This window comes from Orcinus orca, chromosome 15 (genome assembly GCF_937001465.1).
Source record: "Orcinus orca chromosome 15, mOrcOrc1.1, whole genome shotgun sequence".
NCBI lineage: Eukaryota > Metazoa > Chordata > Mammalia > Artiodactyla > Delphinidae > Orcinus > Orcinus orca.
Genome location: NC_064573.1, coordinates 84,084,496 through 84,105,231, shown reverse-complemented (window position 1 = coordinate 84,105,231; position 20,736 = coordinate 84,084,496). Strand labels below are relative to the sequence as shown.

The 20,736-nt window shown below is 49.5% G+C and overlaps 1 long non-coding RNA gene across 2 annotated transcripts; it reads left to right on the top strand.

Moving 5' to 3' along the window:
• The first annotated feature begins 9,071 nt into the window (after positions 1 to 9,071).
• On the top strand, positions 9,072 to 17,187 carry LOC117203968 (uncharacterized). 2 transcript variants are annotated; one of them, XR_004486947.2, is made up of 3 exons: positions 9,072 to 9,224; positions 13,437 to 13,619; positions 16,355 to 17,187. It is a non-coding gene; the product is annotated as an uncharacterized LOC117203968 (long non-coding RNA). The 2 variants fall into 2 exon arrangements; XR_007471718.1 differs by lacking the exon at positions 9,072 to 9,224 and adding an exon at positions 10,625 to 10,953.
• Positions 17,188 to 20,736: the final 3,549 nt, after the last annotated feature.

Genomic DNA, 20,736 nt, shown 5'->3' with positions numbered 1-20,736 from the left:
ATTCCAAAGTGTTCACATGAAAAAAAGGAATGTAAATATCTCACTGATAGTTTTTCATGTGGATTGGATGCTGAAATAATAATATTTTGGATCGATTAGGTTAAATAAAACATTAAACTTAATTTCATCTGTTTCTTTTTTAAAATAATTTTTTATAATTTAATTTTATTGGAGTATAGTTGATTTACAATGTTGGGTTATTTCAGGTGTACAGCAAAGTGATTCAGTTATACATATATTCATTCTTTTTTTTTTAAATATAAATTTATTTATTTATTTTTGGCTGCACTGGGTCTTCCTTGCTGCGCGCGGGCTTTCTCTAGTTATGGAGAGCCGGGGCTACTCTTCGCGGCGGTGCGTGGGCTTCTTATTGTGGTGGCTTCCCTTGTTGTGGAACATGGGCTCTAGGAGCACGAGCTTCAGTAGTTGTGGCACAGGGGCTCAGTAGTTGTGGCTCGTGGACTCTAGAGCACAGGCTCAGGAGTTGTGGCGTACAGGCTTAGGTGTTTCACGGCATGTGGGGTCTTCCCGGACCAGGGCTCGAACCCATGTTCCCTGCATTGGCAGGCGGATTCTTAACCACTGCACCACCAGCGAAGTCCCATATATTCATTCTTTTTAAGATTCTTTTCTCATAGGTTATCACTGAATATTGAGTAGAGTTCCCTGTGCTATACAATTTCATCTGTTTCTTTTGCCTTTTTATTTTTCTTTTTCCTTAACGTGGCTACAGGGAATTTTTAATTCTGCATGTGGCTCACTTATATTTCCGAGCAGCTCTGGAATGCCAGCTGGGTGAAGGCAGCCACTGGTCTCTGGACTCACTTCTTTATCACCAGCATCTAGAACCTGGGCTGCCGTGTGGTCTGCGTCCTCGTTTCTCCCAGCGGAAGGGATCATCCTTCATTTGCTGACCGTGGGCGTCTGTCCTCAGAACCAGGGCATTCCCGGCCCACAGGAGGGAGAGCAGCTGCTGGGGGGGTGGGGTGGGGGAGGGGGCGCGGGCAGGGTGATTCAGTTCCCGCGCCGGGAAGGGGAATTGGGCTTCTGATGGGACCGTGTCACCATGGGGGATGGGGTGGGGGAGGGGGCGCGGGCAGGGTGATTCAGTTCCCGCGCCGGGAAGGGGAATTGGGCTTCTGATGGGACCATGGCTCCTTCCCAGGTCGGGTTTGCCAAACGCCTTTCTCCCTGCCCTCCCGCCCCCTGGACGGCCACGGCCGGGTTGCCGGGACGCCTCCCTGTTGGCTGCGGAAATGGTTTGCATCATTTCGTACCCGAGGCCTGTGGGCATCTGAAGTTCAGATCCACTGGAAGGAAATCAGCCTGTGCCTTGTTCTCTCCACAAAACAAGAATCAATACGGCATTGATTCAGAGGAGACCGCCTCCCTCATCAAGTGCCTCCGAGCAGGAATCTTCAGAACCGCCCCCTTCGGGGAGGGGGGTCAGAAATGGGCCACTGGGTGGCGAAGGCTTCGTGTGTATTGGCTCTCCCCCGCCCAAGCATTTAAATAAATTGTGGTAAAATAGACATAACATAAAATGTACCATTTCACCATATTTAAGCGTGCACTTCGGCGGCATTAAGTTACATTCACATTGTTGTACCAGCATCAGAACTTCTTCGTTTTCCCCAACTCACTGGCTTCCGGATTTGGGGAAGGTCAGGTGGGGTCGGGGTGCCTGGGGGCGGGGCCGGTGCACGAGGATCACGGGAGAAGGCAGGTGTCCCAGCCCGGACTGGATTTCCTCTCCGCATCTTTTCTGGGAGCCAGACTTCGGAAATGTAGGCGCAGTCACAGAAGGGTAATTCCAGGAGGGTTGAATAAAGGGCCTATTTGCAAAGGTGTGGGCACGCCCGGGGGAAATCCTGGATTAGAAATGGAGGAGCTGTTATCACCCGGGGCTGGAAGGGAGGAGGGGAGGGAAAATTGCAGAAACCAGCAGGAGAGAGGAGGTAGCATCTGCTGCCCTGAGAGGCCTGGTGCCCCTCAGTGGAAGCAAACAGCCAGCCCTAGGGAGCCCTTGACCTCGCTCTCCCCCAGAGTCCTGCAGGGGCTCCGCATGGGCCAAGTCCATACAGAAGGCGGAGAGCAGCGGGCTGCGGGCGGGGGGGGGGGGGGGGGGGGGGGGGCGGGGGGTGTAGATCAGCCTCCAGGCAGAGAGCCGGTGGCAGCAAGGAGAAGAGTGAGGCGGGCAAACAGAAGACGCCGCACACAGTGTCTGATTCGCTTCCTGGCCTAGTGAACGTCTGTGTCTGTCTTCACAGCACCCGCTTCTCCTCTTCTGACAGCAGCCCTATTTGTCTTCAGGAGATCCAGCCTTCCACTCTTAGTCCAACAATGGTGCATCCCCAACTCCAGGGAGGAGGATCCTGATCTAAGCCAATCAGCTTATTGCATTCCTCTGACCTCTGTGATTGGTCGAGGATAGCCAATTAGGGCTGATCCTGGAGACTTGGCTGTGGGACCATCTCTTTCCTGTTAGAGCCCCATCTGGGGGATGTAGCATAAAACTCCTGGCAGCCATTTTGCCACCATGTGGCATCTGTGAGTGAAGCCAACATGGAGAGAGAGAGAGAGAGAGAGAGACCCTCAGGCCTGATGACATTATATAAGCCCCTGGATCCAGCTATGCCTGAAGCTGAAACTATTCCTGGAATTTTAGTTACTTGAGCCAGTAAATTCCCTTTTCTGCTTAAGCTCCTTTGATTTGCATTGGCTTGCAAGAAAGATTCCTGACATTATCAGTTTTTTCTTTTCTTTTTTTTCATTTTAAGCAAGCTACAGCTCTGGTTCTGGCATTCTCAAGGATTTTTTTTTTTTTTTAAGTTCAGCACGAATGCTGAGCAAGCAGCAGATGTGAAAAGTACCAAGCCATCTTCTGCCTCTGATCTTTCGGGTCAGCATTATCTCAGCAGAGAGTGGCAATGGGCCTGGAAAGGGTGGGGTCCATCGGGGCCTGTCTGGTCAAGCTGCATGTGGTACAGTGAAGGCGAAACCCATTCACCTCTGGCCTGGCATCAGGTGCTCCCGGGAAGCGATGGGGGAGCCTGGTGGTTAGAACACTGGCTCTGGGTCAGATAGGTATTGAGTCTGCTTCCACGCAGCTGCGTGGTCCTGAGCAACCTGCGTCACCTTGCAGAAGCTCAGTTTCTGCCTTTGCAAAATGTGCTAACACGGGAAAGAAAAGAGGTAAGGCCCAGAGAGGCAGTGGGGTGCAAGGTTAAGGGCCCAGGGCTCTGTGCTGGAGTCCCAGCTCCGCCACTTCTTATCTATGGAACCCTGGACACGGCACTCCACGTTTCTGTGCCTCCGTTTCATCACCTGGAAAACAGGGACGATGATAACATTTCTTCCCTTCTTGGATTGTCCTGAGAACTAAACAACTGCGTACAGACAAAGGCCTGAAAACAGCACTAGGCACGTGGTGAAAACAGCTGCTGTTTTTAACCAAGGCCCGGTAGTCAGTGTTAATGTTGGCAAAGTTCACAATCTCTCATACTCTTGGCAATTCTCTATACAATGTCACGAAGTTTCCTCCCGCTGTGTCTGAAGGCCACCTGCTTCTTGCTGCTGGCCTGGTATTCGCCAAGCCACTTGATCTCTACATGCCCCAATTTCCTCATCTGCAAAATGGAGCATGAAGAGTCCTAACTTCACAGGGTTCTTGTTGGGATTAAATGAGAAACTACTGTCCAGTGCTTAGCACAGCACATGCCCTACGCACAGACGAGGGCTCACTAGATGTGAACCATTTTTAATAACAGTATTACTATTCCCAGCAAGATCTCTGGGGAAAAAGCCATATGTTAGTTCTGGGCACCAGAGCCCAGATGGCCAGTTCCTTCATCCCATTTCATTTTAAAGAAAATAAAAATTTAAAAAATATATGTATTTGTAGTTCTTAAAAGCAAAAGGAGATGGTTGGAATTTCACTCAGGGGATATTTTCAGCAGGAAAAAAACATCAACTTGGCCCCCGAGTCAGCCCCTGCCCTTGTTCCAGCAAATTCTTGACCTTAACCAACCCCTTAGGATCCGCTGAAGCCTTATTCAATTCCTTGCTTGGTTTAAGAAGTCATATGGGGCCAGGCTCTGGTGTTCCCAGCCTGGGTCTGACTCCCAGGCTGATTGTATCAACTGGAGAACCTTGGGCAAGGCGCTAGAATAAGCCCCAATGTTCTCATCTGGAAAGTAGGGATAATTTTACTTACCCTGCAATGTCACCGTGTGCATCAGAGCAAAAGGCATTGAAGTGGTTTCTCCCCGTGCTGGATTTATCAGTGCCTGCAATATGCCCCATGTGCATCTCTAAGTGGAGCTGCGGTTTTCCATTGAATCCCTTTTTCAAAGAGCATCTTTGTGCTCCAACAAGTTTGCTGCAGAGCACCCTGGATTACTGATGTGAAAGGCACCCAGAGAATGGAGTCTATTTCAATGATTGCATCTCCTCTCTGACTTTCACCTTCCCGGCTGCATTTAGGAGGGAACAGTTATCTTGTGTGACTGGAAAAAAGATAAAAACCCAACAAGCAAATGAACTGATTGATTAACGAAGCATGTGAAAGCACTTTGATAAAAACAAAATTCCATCACTTCAGTGAAGGATTGAGAGCCCAGTGGGATGAGTTATCAGGTTAAACAGAAGAGGAACCTGAAGAATAATGTAGGTCCTTGAAGTTCTTCCAGAAGAATATCTTGAGAATGTGGAAATAGAAGCTTTTGTGCCGAGAATGGAGAGTCAGCAGAGGGCAACAAAGTTGGACAAGTGTGCTGACGTGACTCAGTGTGTTCACTGTCTACTGCTGCTTTTCAAGTCATCACAAAGTGAGTAGCTTAAAATGACCCACACTTCTTATCTCACAGTTTCTGTGGGTCGGGAGTCTGGACTGGCTTAGCTGGCTCCTCTGCAAGGCTGCAGTAAGGTGTTGGCTGGACGGGGTCTCATCTGGAGGCCCAACTGGGGAAGGATCGCTTATGTGCTCACGTAGTGTCGGCAGGACTTCAGTTCCTTGTGCGCCGTCAAAGGAGGGTAACCAACCATTATGGGATGAATTGTGTCCCCTCCCAAATTCATATGTTGAAGTCCTAACCCCCAGTACCTCAGAATGTGACTGTATTTGGAAACAGCGTCTTTGAAGAGGTAATTAAGCTAAAATGAGGTCATTAGGGTGGGCCCTAATCCAATGGGACTGCTGTACTTGTAAGAAGATGAACTTATCATACGAAGGGAAGCAAATCAGAGAAAGACAAATATCATATCACTTATATGTGGAATCTAAAAAAATGATACAAATGAACTTATTTACAAAACAGAAGTAAACTCACAGACATAGAAAACAAACTTATAGTTATGAAAGTGGGAAGGGGGGATGGGGGGATAAATTAGGAGTTTGGGATTAACAGATACAAACTACTGTATATAAAATAGATAACCAATAAGGACCTACTGTATAGCACAGGGAACTCTACTCAATATCTTGTAATAACATATAATGGAAAAGAATCTTAAAAAAATATATATATATATATTCTTGAGCAGCTCTGCTCTTGGTAAACAGAACATTTGAAGGGACGTGAACGCAGTGAATCATGGTGCACCGTGCATGGGCTCTTAATGCAATACAATCACTCCCATTCATGTTTCATTGGTGGAAGCAAGTCACATGACCTCACTTAAATTCAAGGGGTGGGGAAATGCAATCCTACTGTGTGCTGGGGAGGAGAACCAGAAAGGTAACAAATGGTTTAGGGATGAATGGCTATCACACTTCCTCCCCCACTGTGTTATGAAGTAGGTGTAGTTATTGTCGACATTTTTCAGATAAGAGAACCGAGGCTCAGAGAGGTCAGGTAACTTGCTCAAGGACACACAGCTTTTAAGTAGTTAAGCAAAGAAATCACCCGATGTTCTCAACCTTCACATTTCTCATTCATGCCACGTCTGTTTATGGTGTACTCTGGGACACAAACACACACGTGCACACACACGCGTGTGCACACACACAGAGCAAGGTGATGATTTGGAGCATGCGGGGCTGTGAGGGTCCCTCCACCCTCCCCTTGTTCCTTCTGCAGCTCAGCTGAGATCACTGTGATTTCCTGTTACTTTGTAATAATTTATGGCAAATCTAATGTGCCCGCCGCTGTGTGAGCTCATCCGAATCCCCTTCTATTGTCTGAGCCTCATACCAGGAGACGTCCTCTGAGGGCCCTGGCATCATCGCTCGGTGATTTATGGCGCCAGCTGCCCAGCCGATTGAGGCCGACCCAGTTGGAGGCTCGCTGCGCTCAGGAGAGATGGTGGAGAAAGGTCTGGTCGGTTTGTTTTATCCCCAGAGGCAACAAATCTGACAAGTGAAGATTTTCAGAAGCTTCAACCAGACAGTGCATTACATTTTCTGCTGCTGTGTCCTTAGAGGAAAAGCTGGCTAGCTGCAGATGCCTCACGGGCAGCTCGTGTTTAAAATCGACCTCAGACCTGCTCCTGCTGCCGTCTGCCCATCTCTGCGGACGCTAACTTCATCTTCTGGTTGCTGGGCTAAAATCCTCAGTCATCCCCGACTCCTCTTTCTGCCAAGTGCCAGCAGCCTGAGGCTCTCATTCCCGGTTTCCAATCCATTAAGAAATCCTGTTGCTTTTCTGTTCACAATAGATCCAGAGTCTGATCACTTTACCTAACCTCCACTGCCCTCACCCAGGTCCCAGCCTGGACTGGCCCCACTGAGTCCATTCCCCACATGGCAGCCAGAGGGATCCTCTTAAGACCTGCTCCTCTGCTCTAGAGCCTTCCATGGCTCCCACTTCCCTCAGAGTAAAAATCAAAGTTCTCACTGTGGTCTCAAAGCTCTGTATGCTCTCACCTCCTGTGATGAGAAAAACAACTTTTTTCTTTCTGAGTTGCTGCCCAGACAATTTATGGTTTGATAACCCTGCTCACATCCAGAGTCTGGACATTTAGATAAGGCCCTGGGTTTAGGCTGCCCGCCACGAGTTCCCACTTTGATCTTCCCGGGGCACATTTTAAAATAACCACTTAGAGTTAAGCTCGCAAAAAGTTACCGATCTCTGTCCCGACCACCGTGTAAGTCATCAGTGCCCGCTACCCTGCTTTCTGTCTTTTGCTGGCTGGTGACCTGGGGCAGAGAACTGCCCTTCTCTCCCCAACTCATTGTGTGCCCTCGTTTCTGGGATGTGTGAGGAATAAATCTTGTGACTCTGCTTCCTTGGCAGGGGTGTATTGAAACTGCATCTTCCGTGAGAACAGCCCCGTGGGTTTCACTTCCCTAAAGTGGGAGCTTGGATGCGGAGGGAGCCGCCTGTCTCTGACCCCCGTTTTGGGCGGCTTGTGCACATTTTTTTTTTCTTTTCTTTTTTAAACCACACTGCACAGCTTGCGGAGCTTGCTGGATCTTAGTTCCCTGACCAGGGATCGAATCCGGGCCCCCAGCAGTGAAAGCACCAAGTCCTAACCGCTGGACAGCCAGGGAATTCCCAATCTACACATTTTTTTTTTTCTTTTTTGGCTGTGTAGCATGCGAGGTCTTAGTTCCCTAACCAGGGACTGAACCCGCGCCCCCTGCAGGGAAGCGTGGATTCTTAACCACTAGACCACCAGGGAAGTCCCAGTCTGTACATTCTTAATGCAACATACCAGCTCAGGCTTCTCAGCACACGCCCCCACGCCCTTTCTGCCTTCGTTTCCCAATACTGACCCCTTCGCTGACTCAGCACGAGCCACACTGGCCTCCTAATAGTTCCTGAAATTTTCCAGGCACATTCCAGCCTCCGGGCCTTTGCACTGGCTGTGCCGTCTTCCTCTTTTAGGTGAACCGACCCCTTCCCGGTGGCGACGCCTCTGCTACTCTACTTAAAATTGCACCTCCTGGGTTCCCTGCCCTGTTTTATCCTTAACACTTACCAATATCTGACGTAGTACATGGGGGAGATTAATAGAATGGGTCTTAGAGCACTTGAAACAGTGCCTGCAGATGGAAAAGACTACGTAAGTGTAAGAAGAGGGGAAAAGCACATCTACTCCATCTTCTGGGAAGTACCAGTCCTGCCACTACTGTGGTTTAAAAGCAGAGACCTCTAAGAGTTGCTCTGAGCTGCACATGACTTGTTAACAAAATACAGGTTCTGTCAAGATCCAAGTTGACAGTTATTAACTTCAGTTCTGCCACTGTCTTTTCTATTTTAGAGGCAGCATATGCTCTGTTTAAGGTCCTGGACATTGTCACCAGCCCTTAGAGCTGCCAGATTCTGAGTGTTGTGCCCACCGGGCCATCAGCCGCAGTGCCCTGGGGGCTGGTGTTCATAGCATGCTGCCTGTACCCGCGCTCTGCCACCAGCCTCCCCACCCTTCTCTGCCTCTGCAAGCAAACTTCTCCTCGCAGGATCTTTGCACCTGCTGAGCCCTCCTCCCAGGATGCTTTTCTCTTCCCTCTTCCCAAGGGCATTACCACGCATCTCTCAAGGTTCAGCTCCATCATCGATGGTTTCCTTAGGAGAGCTTTCCCTCAGCCCCCAAGGCTAGGTCAGGTCCCGTATTATAGGCGTCCCTAGCACAAGCGCCTCTTGTTTGCAACGCTAAGCACAGCTGACATTCATGCACGCGGTACATTGTTTTGTGACCTCCTCCCCCTACACACCCTGTGAGGACCACCAGGGCAGTGACTTATCTGTTTTTGTTGACAAGGGTTTCTCCAGCACTCCACGGTGCCGGTTCCACAGTGCTGGCTGGCAGGTGCTCAGTAAATATTTGCGGAATGTATGAATAAGTGGCCCACACTCAGTGTCTAAAACAATGGCTTCCTCAAGCGAACAGCACAGAGTCTGGCACAGAGGATGTGCGAGCAACATATTTTGGCCTTGGCTTCTGTTCTTCACCCTCTACTCCTTTCCACCTCCTCCCACTGCCCAGCTCCTTCCAGTCTTCTAGCTCCTCCCACTGCCCAGCTGCTCCCAGTCTTCTAGCTCCTCCCACTGCCCAGCTCCTCCCACTCTGGGGGCGGAGTTTGCTTTTCCACAGCTTGATTTTGGCTTTAACCACGTGGCATAGCCCTTGCTGGATTTTACTTGTGCTTCTGCTCCTTTTCCATCCCCATGAGGAGAGGATGCTGGTCCCAGAGAGGATGAGAGAGCTGAGCCTCTGAGCCGCTCCATTACCCAACCTGCAGCGGCAAAACCCATCCAGGTGACGCCTCTAGAGACTGCCAGGTGAGCCAGCCTAGAGCAGTGGGTCCCGGCCACCCTGTACCCAGCTAAATCGATGCTCATTTTGTTATGCACTGAGCTTCTGTGATTGTTTGCCGTGCAGCTTATAGTAGGTGTTCAGTAAAGCTTTGTTGCATATTTGAACATACAGCCATAGGCAATGAAAGGTATCCTGATAAAGAACCCATCAGGGACGTAGTAGGTGCTTAACACGCGATGTTCCCTTCTCCCCACGTCTTCTTCTCTAAACACCAGTAGGTCATGGAGGGCCATATTTGGAACATCTTGGCAATCTTTACACTGTTAACACTTGATTATTAATTAGGACAAGGGACCCGGATTCCACCAGCCACCTGACTGCCCTGTCAAACAGGGCATATCTATCTTTCTCGATTTCTGGTCCAGCAAAGTCTCTTGTCCCCCTAATGAAGGAGCCCATGTCTGGCCAGAAGTCACTCCACAGCCCCAGACAGGGGTGGCTGCCTGTCTCTCTGCAAAAAACTGGAAACTCTCTCTTTATCCAACTCGGCTTCTGCGATTTACTATAAATAATCAAATAAGATCTTCTCCCTCCCTCCCCTCCCTCCCCTTTCACATGCAAAAGCCATAATTATTTCAATGCAACATCCTGTCACCAGTCCTTTCAAAGGAGACACAATTAGTGCTGTCTGGGGACCCAATATTTCATGTTTGTACACAGTGATTATTTCAGCAAAGAAAGTCGAGAATGAAACCTGGAGCTGTGTGTATCTTTGAGACACCCCTGCTTGCTCTCTGCCACCCAGAAATGAGACTTCCCAGGCCAGGCCCCGGGCCCTGTGATTCCCTTCCCTTTCCCCCTGTGTGCTCTGTGCTCACGGCTTCAGCTGGTAACCCCTTGGTGAGGTCTCGGGGCCGCGCCCCTGAGATCAGAGTCTGGGTCAAGCGTGCTGACTGTGGATTTAATAAGACACGGTTCGCTTCCGGCAGGCGGGGCCCGGGGACAGGTCCCAGGGAGTAGAGGCCTGCTGTTCCTGGCCGTTCCTGGCCATTAGCTCTCAAACTAGATTTTTCCACAGGTTTGAGAAGGACTTTTGGACGCTGGGGACAGGCTGGTGCCACATCAGCTCTACACTTAGACAGCCAGGCCGAGCCTGCCGCAGGTAAAGAAGGGGATGGGGGGACTTCCCTGGTGGTCCAATAGTTAAGAATCCGCCTTCCAACGCAGTCGGGGAACTAAGATCCCACATGCCCTGGGGCAACTAAACCCGCGCTGCAACTACTGAGCCCGCATGCTCTGGAGCCCATGCCACAACTAGAGAGAAGCCCAGGCGCCGCAACGAAAGATCCCGCATGCCACAACGAAGATCCTGCGAGTCGCAACTAAGACCCGATGCAGCCAAATAAATAAATCAATGTTAAAAAAAAAAAAAAAAAGAGAAGGGGATGGGGAGGTGGACGCCCAGGGCTGTGGTCTGACTCCCCGTGTGGCCCCTGCTCCTACAGAATCTTGGCCAAAGCAGGGTACTTTTCTGCACCTCCGTCCCCTTTTCTCTGAAACAAGAGATTTCAACTCCTTCTCTTCAAAGTCGCGGATGCCAGTGGCCTCATGCAAGTTTCACCCTCTCAGCAAGGCCTTCCCGGATCACCTTATAATTGCAGCCCGAGAGAGAGGGATACTTACAGGAGTGATTTACTGGGGCAGAAGGCCGCAGAGAGAGGCAGGATGGAGCACGGGAAAAGCACAGGAAAAGTAAGCACGTGGTCTCAGCCTGGTTCCGTGCAGGGCTCTGGGCTCTGGAGCGTAAATTGCACCAAGGTCATTCCTGTCTTCAGCCAGGCGGGTCAGGGTTTGTGCGTGCGTGTTTTATATATATAATGTTTTTTGGGGGGGGGGTTTTTTGCTTTATTTTTTATTGTAGTAAATGTACATGCTATAGACAATGGTGCTTCCCCTACAAAATTCATACATTGGAATCATCCAGTATCTGTCCTTTCCCCTCTGGCTGACTCAGCATCACGTTTTGAGGTTTATCCATGCCGTAGCATGTATCAGTACTTCATTCCTTTTTTTCCCCCATATACACTCTCTCTCTCTGTTTTTTTTAATAGACTTTATTTTTTAGGTTCACAGCAGCTTCGTTACTTTTTATGGCCAAACAATATTCTATTGTGTATGTAAACCACATTTTGTTCACCTGTGGATGGACTCGTGGGTTACTTCCACCTTTCGGCCATTGTGAATAGTGCTGCTGTGAACATGAGTGTGTAAGTATTTGTTCACATCTCTGCTTGCAGGGGCGGGGGGGATGTCTGTTGTCCCCACTACCATGTCAGTCATTGGTCATATTGCCAAGCTGAGAGAGAACTTCATGGTCAAAGTTAAGAATTTTTATTGAGGAACGATACACAGGAAGGTGCGCAAATCTTAAATGTGAAGCCAGATGGATTTTGCCCGTTTACGCCAAGGTTATTAGAACCCTGATCCAGACGTGGGAGCTTTTGATCACCGCAGAAGTTGCCCTCGTGCCCGGCAGAGCCCACCCCTCCCTTCCAGGGGGCACTATTGTTGGGCGCTGCATCACCGTGGATTCCTTCTACCCATTCCCAAACCTCACTTCAATGAAACGACAGTGTATGAGCTCTTAACAGACACGGTGTCTGGCTTCTTCCGCTTTCCGTTGGTGGCGAGAGTCGTTCGTGTTGACGTGTAAACCAACTGTTTGTTCTTTTTAAATTTCTGTGCAGTTTTCAGTTGTATGAATAGATCACAATTTATTTTTCATTCTAGTGCTGATGGACGTTTGGGTTGTTTTCCGTTTGGGGCTATTTCAGAGAAAGCTGCCGTGGATGTTTTCGTCTATGTCTTTTGATGGTCCTTTGTACTCATTTTTCTCGGGACCATGTCTGGAAGTGGGATTACTGAATCATAGACTAGGCATGGGCTTAGCTCTAGTAGCTACTGACAGTTTTCCACAGTAGCTGTCCCAGTTTTCACTGCCATCTATAAGGTCTGGGAGTTCCGGTTGCTCTACTTATCAACACTTGGAATGCCAACCAAAGGTACATATTTTTGATATGACATGGCCCCCAAACATTGTTCAGTGCGTATCCAATCAGAGTCCAATCAGGAAAACAGAAATCACCCTAGGTGTTTCAACAAAAGGAGTTTAATGCAGGGATTTGGTCACACAGGTGATGGAAGAGCTGAGAAGCCCAGTGGTCAGTAACAGCAGGAAGCCACTGCCGTTGCTAAACTAGAGGGACAGATGGAGGAGATGGTGGTACCCAAACTAGGAGCTCGGGTCATCCAGGGGAACCAGAGCCCTGGCAGGGCTGTCTGGCAAGAGCTAGAGATACAGTAGACATGCAGCAGAGATGCAGCCACTACTGGAGAAAACCACCAAAGGAGGGAATTCCCTGGCAGTCCAGTGGTTAGGACACCTGCTTCCATTGCAGGGGGCATGGGTTCAATCCCTGGTCGGGGAACTAACATCCCGTAAGCTGCATGGCAAACAAACAAACAAACAAACAAAAAACAAAGAAGAAAGAAGGGGAGAAATACCCTGAGTACTCTGGGCGCTCTCTTCCTCCCGCCCTCCAGTTCCAACCAGTGCCTCCCATTGGCTGACACTGGGTGGAAGCCAGCTGATTGGACAGCCCAGCAAATAAAGGTCGCAGACAAGGGTAGGGCAAGCAGGCAATGACCTGCACACACAACAGAGGAACCGCTCGCTGTGCTATACTTCCCAAGCCATGGTCTACTACTTTAGGCGTGATTTAAGGATAACTGGTTATATTAATTTTTTTTTTAACTCACTGGTTCACTTTAGAACCTAATCCACAGGTAAAGATTCTCTACTAGTATTTAAGGTCTGACTCGTTATGGGTGCCCCTGCTCTCAGGCCAAATGTCAGCGGGTCCCATGTCACAATCCCTTCCCAAGATGCCTTAGAAAACAGAGAGTTGCCCTTTTCCTTCAGGGGGCTGAAGGGCACTGGCTAAGTAAGCGTCTGGGCCGAGAGCTGGTCAGCCTGGGTTTCATTCCCGCCTCCCCTTTGACGGCTCTGTGACCTTGGCCTTTTCTCAGCCTCTCTGAGCTTCAGCTGTAAATGAACAATAACACCACTTCCTGGGCTGTTGTGAGGATTAAGTGAGCTAGTCTGAGTAAAGCAGCTTAGAACAGGCCTGGAACACGGTGAGCATTCAATAAATGCTTGTTTATTTGCTTTTCAGCTGCACCTGAGGTGAAAGGGTGCCCTCTACACCTGTCACAATTGCAGCGTGAATAAGCCCGGGCTAGCGACTTTAAGACCAGAGTACCTGGGATTAACTGAAGTAACCCTCGTGAAATGGACAAGTGGCTTAAACATCTCCCTGCAGAGAAGCGACAGATGGAGGATAATTCCAGGAATACAGGTGAGCAGTAAGAAAACGGCTGAGTAATACAAGAGGACACATGCATACATTACAAGTTAAGAAATATTCCTGTCATGGGGATTGGTGCTCAAATTTTATTTTTATTGTCACAGGGTACGATCAGAAGTGTCTGGAAGATTCTAGTTTGGCTGACCTTCGGAGGAGAGTGGGGTCACAGACTCCAGCTCTCATGGGACTGGTTAGATTGTGTTCCCAACTGGTAGTGTACCGTTGGTGGTACGCAGGATAATTTTAGCTGGTACACAGTTCAGCTGTTTCTTTTAATTTGAATAACTTACACATTTACTGCAACATGGACTAGAGAAAAATAAAATAGCACATATGTCTTTGGGCAATATTGGTGGAATAAAATTTCCCCAAAGACCTACATCCTCCCAGTGGGCTCAGTAGTCTGACATAAATTGTAGTAAAGTGATGGCTTCAACTATGTATGAGCAAATGAATTTAAATAGTTAGCATAAGAAAGGGTTTTTTTTTTTTACCACACCACCTATAGTATATGGAGACAGTCTGTGTAGGAGAAGTCTGGGTTTGGAGGCTGGGGTGTGGGGCTGGAGGAGAGGAGGCTGTGTGTGTTTGTGGGAGGAGGAGGGCTCTAGCTGGATCTGCAAACTTTTAATTCTGTAAAAAGAGATCTGCAGCAAATTTGGCAAAGTGTTAATATCTGTTTAATTCGCATGGTTGGAGATAGACAATCTGTTACTGCTATTAACTTTACCCTTTCTATGTTGGAAATAGTTTGCAATTTACAAGATATTGAGAAAATGAATTTGGAATAGGGATGATGTAATAGCTGCTGGAGTTCAGTTTGCTATTTGAAATATTTTTCCCTATGGCGGGTAACACTTGATGGGTTAGAAGTATTTAAATCACATTGCCTCTACACACAAGTCCAAAATATACAAGCATGGTTGGGTCCTTCTGTCATTCCAAATGTCACCTCTGTGATCAGTGCTAAGGCCTCAGGAATACCCTCAAAAAAGATCACTTCCTTTCAACCCAAACAAGGCTACTTGGAGGCTACCCCCGAAACCTTGAAACCCTGTGACTGCTTGGACACTTTATTGTCATTATGAGTTAGGAAAACATTTGAAAGAGAACCCCGGAATGGGAGTTTAAACAAGATAGAAGTTTACTTCTCAGAAGAAAAAATCAGGAGGGAGTCATGGCTTGCATCTCATGGTCTAATAGGGCTGCTGCAGCTCCAGCCACCACATCTGAATTCCAGCCAGTAGAAGGGAGAAGGCCAGAAGACGACCATTTCTCTTCCCTTTAAGGATCCTTCCCAGACATCGAACATATCGCTTCTACTTACCTCTTGGTGGCCAGTACTGAAACAGAGCAGTATGCCTGTGTGCCTGTGGTGCAGGAAGCCATACTGAGAGTGGGAATTTGCAGCAAAGTAAGAATTTATTACACGGCACCAAGCAAGGGAGTGGGAGACAAGCCTCAGATCCACTCCAACTTGGTGTCTGAGTTAAGGGTTTTTTTTAAAAGAGGAAGAACAAAGGAGGCTGAGATTACTCATCATCGTGTGACATTTCTTAATCAGGATTCAGGATGTCTCTGGTTTACGATTTTCTGGTCAAATGATCCACGGCTCAGGGGTCTGTGAGCTCACATTGCCCTGGAGAAACAACCTGAGTTTGTACGTTAATGATGAGATCTATAAAGAGCAATTTTAGTACATTAATGATGTTATCAACAACTGCAATTTTAGCATCTGACTCTGGGTGATTGGTGTTCAGTTAACACAGGATTGAGGTCAGAGGGGACAAGAAAGGGAATAAAGTTTTGCATGGAGAGATTAATCGTAAACTCAGTAAGGGAACTCAGCGTTAGGGGGACTCAGATTCAGGACTGAATTGTTCGGCTACGCCTAGCTGCAAGGGAGCCTGGAAATGTTGGCTTTATTCCCGCCAGCTGTGCACCCAGCTAAAAGTCAGCGTTTCTCTTACTCAGGGAGAAGGGGCCATTGGATTTGGGGGGACAACTAGGACAGTCTCTGCCACTGTGCTGCCGGGGTGGAGAGCACAAAGGGCCCTGGCTCGTTGCCCTCCAACCACCTCCTTTTCTCCTGGAGCTCAAGGGAGGATCTGGGGACTGTGGCCATGAAGCTTCATTGGAGTAACTCCGCTTTGCCCACCACACTGTTCTTGGCTAGGACTGGGGCAGTATTTGGAGGGATTCATAGGGTGAAAAGGATGTGGTACTTGGGGGAGTGCGGGTGAAAGGTCCATCTGCCGGGTTCCAACTGTGCATCCTCGGAATTACTGCCTTGTTGTAAAGTGGGGATAAAAGTTGTACCAGCCCCCGAAGGTTGTCAATCCGTTTTATAGGATTTAATACTTAGGACATTAGTGACCAAAAACTAACTTCCTTCCATCCTGTCCTCCCCTCCCCTCCACTCTCCTCTCCTTCCCTCCCTCCTTCCAATGAAATATACATACATATGCATTTACATATATATGTAAAGGGAGCTAATCTTAAGGTGCTTGATGAATTTCCCCATGTGTGTATATACCCAAGTAACAACCCCCCAGCTCCAGATACAGAACATTTCCAGCCCCCAGAAGTCTCCTTTGGGTCCCTTCCTTGTCGGTAGCACCCACCCTGCTGAGTGAACCACGATTCTGACTCTCTCCCCATAGGTTAGTTTCCTGGCAGAATTTCATAGAAATGGCATCATCTAGAATGTGCTTTTTTGTGTTTAGCTTCTTCCGCTCAACATAACGTCTGTGAGATCATCCACGTTGTGTGTATCCGTGGCCCCGTTTCACAGAGGAAGAAACCCAGGCTCAGACAGACTAAGGGAAGTGGCGTCGGAGGGAAGCCCCAGCTCTCCGAGGACGTCCCGTTCTTTGTTTGAGCACCGTCCCCTGATGGTCCGTGCTGATCGCCAGTCCAGGCATTCCTTCCTGTGCTGGGGCTTCCTCCCACGCACAGTCGGTTGGGGATCATGCCATCAGCAAAGGCTCTGACCTGCTAAATCTCATCCATCAGACTGGCCACACTCCTTCCAACTGAGCTGGTAATGTGATCATGTGATCACGCCGTGGCGACTCGGTTCCCGTGGCCCGTTCGTCATCACTTCACAGGCGCTTTCTGTGGACTCGGGTCAAATCCTCTGTGTCAGCACCGTGTGTACCCTGTCGCACCCCACAGGTGACCCTGTAGAGGTTCCTGGCTGCATCTGTGCCCACAGACGCGTGTCCACTTGCGCACGTGCCTCTCTCTCTGGCAGAAAATCTTTGAGGTGGAACCCAATGGACTGGGTTTAAATCCTGACTCCACTACTTACAGGCTGTACCACTTTGCCCTAGTTACCCTCTCTGTGCCTCAGTTTCCCATCTGTAAAATGCGGATGAGGACAGAACCCACTTCTTGGACTGTATTCATTTCCGGGGCTGCCACAACAAAGTACCACAGACTTAGTGGCTTAGAAGACTGAAATCTAATCGCTCACAGTTTTGGAGGCTGAAATCAAGGCATCGGCAAGGCTGCCTTGGGGTCGCTGGGGGAGAATCTATTCCATGGCCCTCTCTGAGCTTCTCTGAGCATCAAGCCGGCCGTCCTTGATGTTGCTTGGCTTGTAGATGCATGACTCCAGTTTCTGCCTCTGTCAACACATAACTGTCTTCCCTCTGTGTGTCTCTGTGTCCAAAGTTCCCTCTTCTTATAAGGACACCAGTCATTGGCTAAGGGCCCACCCTGATTGGTATGACCTCATCTGAACTTGGTTACATCTGCAAACCCCCTATTTCCAAATGAGGTCACATTCATGGGTTCCAGGTGGATGTGAATTTTGGGGTGACACTAATCACCCCAAGACATGGGTTAATGTGAGTTAATCTCTGTGCCATGCTGAGAACAGCCCTGGGCACCAGCATAAGTCATGTTCCACAGTAACATTTGTTATCATCACTGGCACACGGGAGGAATATAAATCCTGCTGTCTTTTTTTTTTTTTTTTCTTTGCGGTACGCGGGCCTCTCACTGTTGTGGCCTCTCCCATTGAGGAGCACAGGCTCCGGACGTGCAGGCTCAGCGGCCATGGCTCACGGGCCCAGTCGCTCCGCGGCATGTGGGATCTTCCCGTACCGGGGCACGAACCCGCGTCCCCTGCATCGGCAGGCGGACTCCCAACCACTGCGCCACCAGGGAAGCCCCCGCTGTCTTTTAAGTGGCTGTTGGGGAGGGAGTTCCCTGGCAGCCCAGTGGTTAAGACTCAGCGCTTTCACTGCTGGGGCCCGGGTCCGATCCCGCATCGTCGTCAGGGATCGAAGATCCCGCAAGATGCGCGACTCGGCCCAAACAAAGAAAGAAACAAAGAAAAAATGGCTTCGGGGGGGTTCTGCTCCATGTGGCCACATAGAACCCTGACGGGGATGTGAACCTCATGCCTGAGGCTGGCCGGGTCCTGGCTCTTCCCAAGGACCCTCCTCTGCCTCCAGGCCCCTCCCCCGCCAGCATTCAGCTGCATCATTCAGCTGGGTAGGGTACAAGAAAGCAATGAAACAGAGGAAGCTTTCCTCCAATTCTGTCTCTCCAACAAGGAGAGCTTAATGAGGCAGTTAAGCAGAACTATTTTCTCTTTATCTCCCTCTCCATCTTCCCCAGCGATGTCAGTGCGCGGAGCTGGAGGGCCCTCGAAGATGAGAAGAGCCTGTCCCCCTCGGTTGCAGGAATAGGTGAGGACTCAGAGGGGGGCAGCGGCTGGGCCAAGGTCACACAGCGAGTCGGTGGGATCACGGGCTTGGCAAACCCTGGCAGGAGAGGGGTTGGAACGGTCCACGTGGGGCCTGTGGCAGGCTGGGATACGCGGGGCCTGGCCAGAGAGTGACGTCACTGTGAAGTGGCACTGTCCAAGTGGACGACATGGACTCTATGTATGAGGTCAGCTGAGTTTTCAAGAGAAGCTAAAATCCACCTTTATGAAGGACGCCATCTAGCAATTCAAAGTTCTAGAAAACCCAGCGTAGGCCACCCAGAGTGGTCCTCGCTGAGAACAGCGTCTTCACTCAGCTCCTAGGGTGCCCGTGGTGGGCACAGCCCAAAGGGCAGATGGGGAGTAGCGTTTGGTCCTGTGTGTGCAGGGTGTGCCTGGGCTTCTCCTGGGGCCCCGCGTAGTGAGATGGGAGCTTCCTGGCCCACCTGCATTAGTGTGCCCTCCAAAATCCCCTTCCAGCCAAGCGGTCTTCAGCAGCCTGCCATGCACAGTGTGTATGTTGTGCACTGCACAACGGCGCCCACTGGAGAGGTGACTGGGGTGCCCTTGGGCTGTGCTCGGCTTTCTTGCTCAGCTGCTTATCCTGGAAGAAGCATCTGATTGTTGTCATGCATCCACCCAGGGAGTTCTCTTCTTCTAATTCTCACAGTGCTGGGTCAGTTTGGGTCCTTCAAGAAGATGCCGAGATGAGGGACTTCCCCGGCGGTCCAGTGGTTAGGACTCTGGGCTTTCACTGCCGTGAGCACAGGTTCGATACCTGGTGGGGGAGCTAAGATCCCGCAAGCCATGTGGCACGGCAAAACAAAAACAACAAAGAAAAAAGAAGATGCCAAGGTGAGATTCGATGTGCAAGTGAATCATTAGGGGAAAAGGAGGAGACGGGAGAGCCTTCCGGCTGAGATGCAACCCTGGCCTCCGTGCAGAGTGAGACAGGAGGGGCTCAGGCCTCAGCACAGTTCTAAGGAAGTTTTTCTGCAGGCTGATGGGGAATCCTGGAGCCAGGGTCCCCCATCAGAAGCATCCACATCCTGCCGGGATGGGCCTACCTTTATTTCCCTTCCTCGCTGGGTCATGGGTGGGAGAACCTGTGGGGCTCAGGGTGGGTCCAGAGCACAGCGGTGGGGCTGTCGATCAAGTCACTCATGTGCCCCGCAGCAGGAGACCCCAGGGGATGACGGTCAAGGCTGTCATGGTGCTGAATCTGCTAGTGGGTTCCCTGATCTGTGAAGACACAGTTAAAAACAGCCGGCATGGTAAATCAGACAGAGAAAGACAAATATCATAGGGTGCTGCTCGTATGTGGACTCTGAAAAAAGGGTACAAATGAACTTATCTACAAAACAGAAATAGAGTCACAGATGTAGAAAACAAACTTACGGTTACCAGGAGGTAAGGAGAGGGGAGGGATAATTTGGGAGACTGGGATTGACATATACATACTACTATATATAAAATAGATAATAATAAGGGCCTACTGTATAGCACAGGGAACCCTACTCAATACTCTGTTATGGCCTATATGGGAAAAGAATCCAGAAAAGAGCGAATATATGTATATGTATAACTGGTTGACTTTGCTGTACCCCCGAAACTAACACAACATTGTAAATCAACTACACTGCAATACAACAAACAAACAAACAGCCTGTGTGCAGCCTGGGATGTCTTTGACGGCTTGTATTTTAGGGTAGCCATTCAAGCACATCTTGCATTGTGGACCCTAGAAGATCTGAAATTGTTGCAGCCTAAAATATTTTTGCTCTGTTGTCTTTGAAGTCTCTCCTACCCCATGGTAGGTTTGATGCCTCAGGCCCAAGGGCAACGCGTGGTCTTACACAAGCATATTCGTTTCTTCTCACTGCTGTGACAAATTTCAAGAACTCAGTGACTTAACACCACCTATGTTTCTTCTCTTACCATTCTGGAGGCCAGAAGTCGAAAATGAGTCTTGCAGACTAAAATCATGGTGTCGGCAGGGCTGGTTCCTTCTGGTGGCTCCAGGGGAGAATTTGTTCCTTGCCCCTTTTAGCTTCTGGAGGAGGCCTGCATTCTAGAAGGGCCATTGCCGCTTCCTCCATCTTCAAAACTGGGAACTGCTCCTCTGTTCCTCCTTTTTTGGGAACTGCCCCTCCCCTCCTTTCCGTCCACCTGCCCTATGTGGATCTGACCATCCTCTTCTCCTCTCCAGCTCAAGGATGAGTGAGGGGCCCGAGCCTAGCCCATCAGAGTGGTTCATGCCCTTGGCCAGGTCAGGGAGAGATTTACCTGGGATCTGGGGTGTGCTGTCTTTCTGCGAGGTGGCTAAGCCAGTAGAATGAAAATCTGGAGCTGCTCTGGGGGTTATCTTGTTGGAGAGTAAAGTCTATA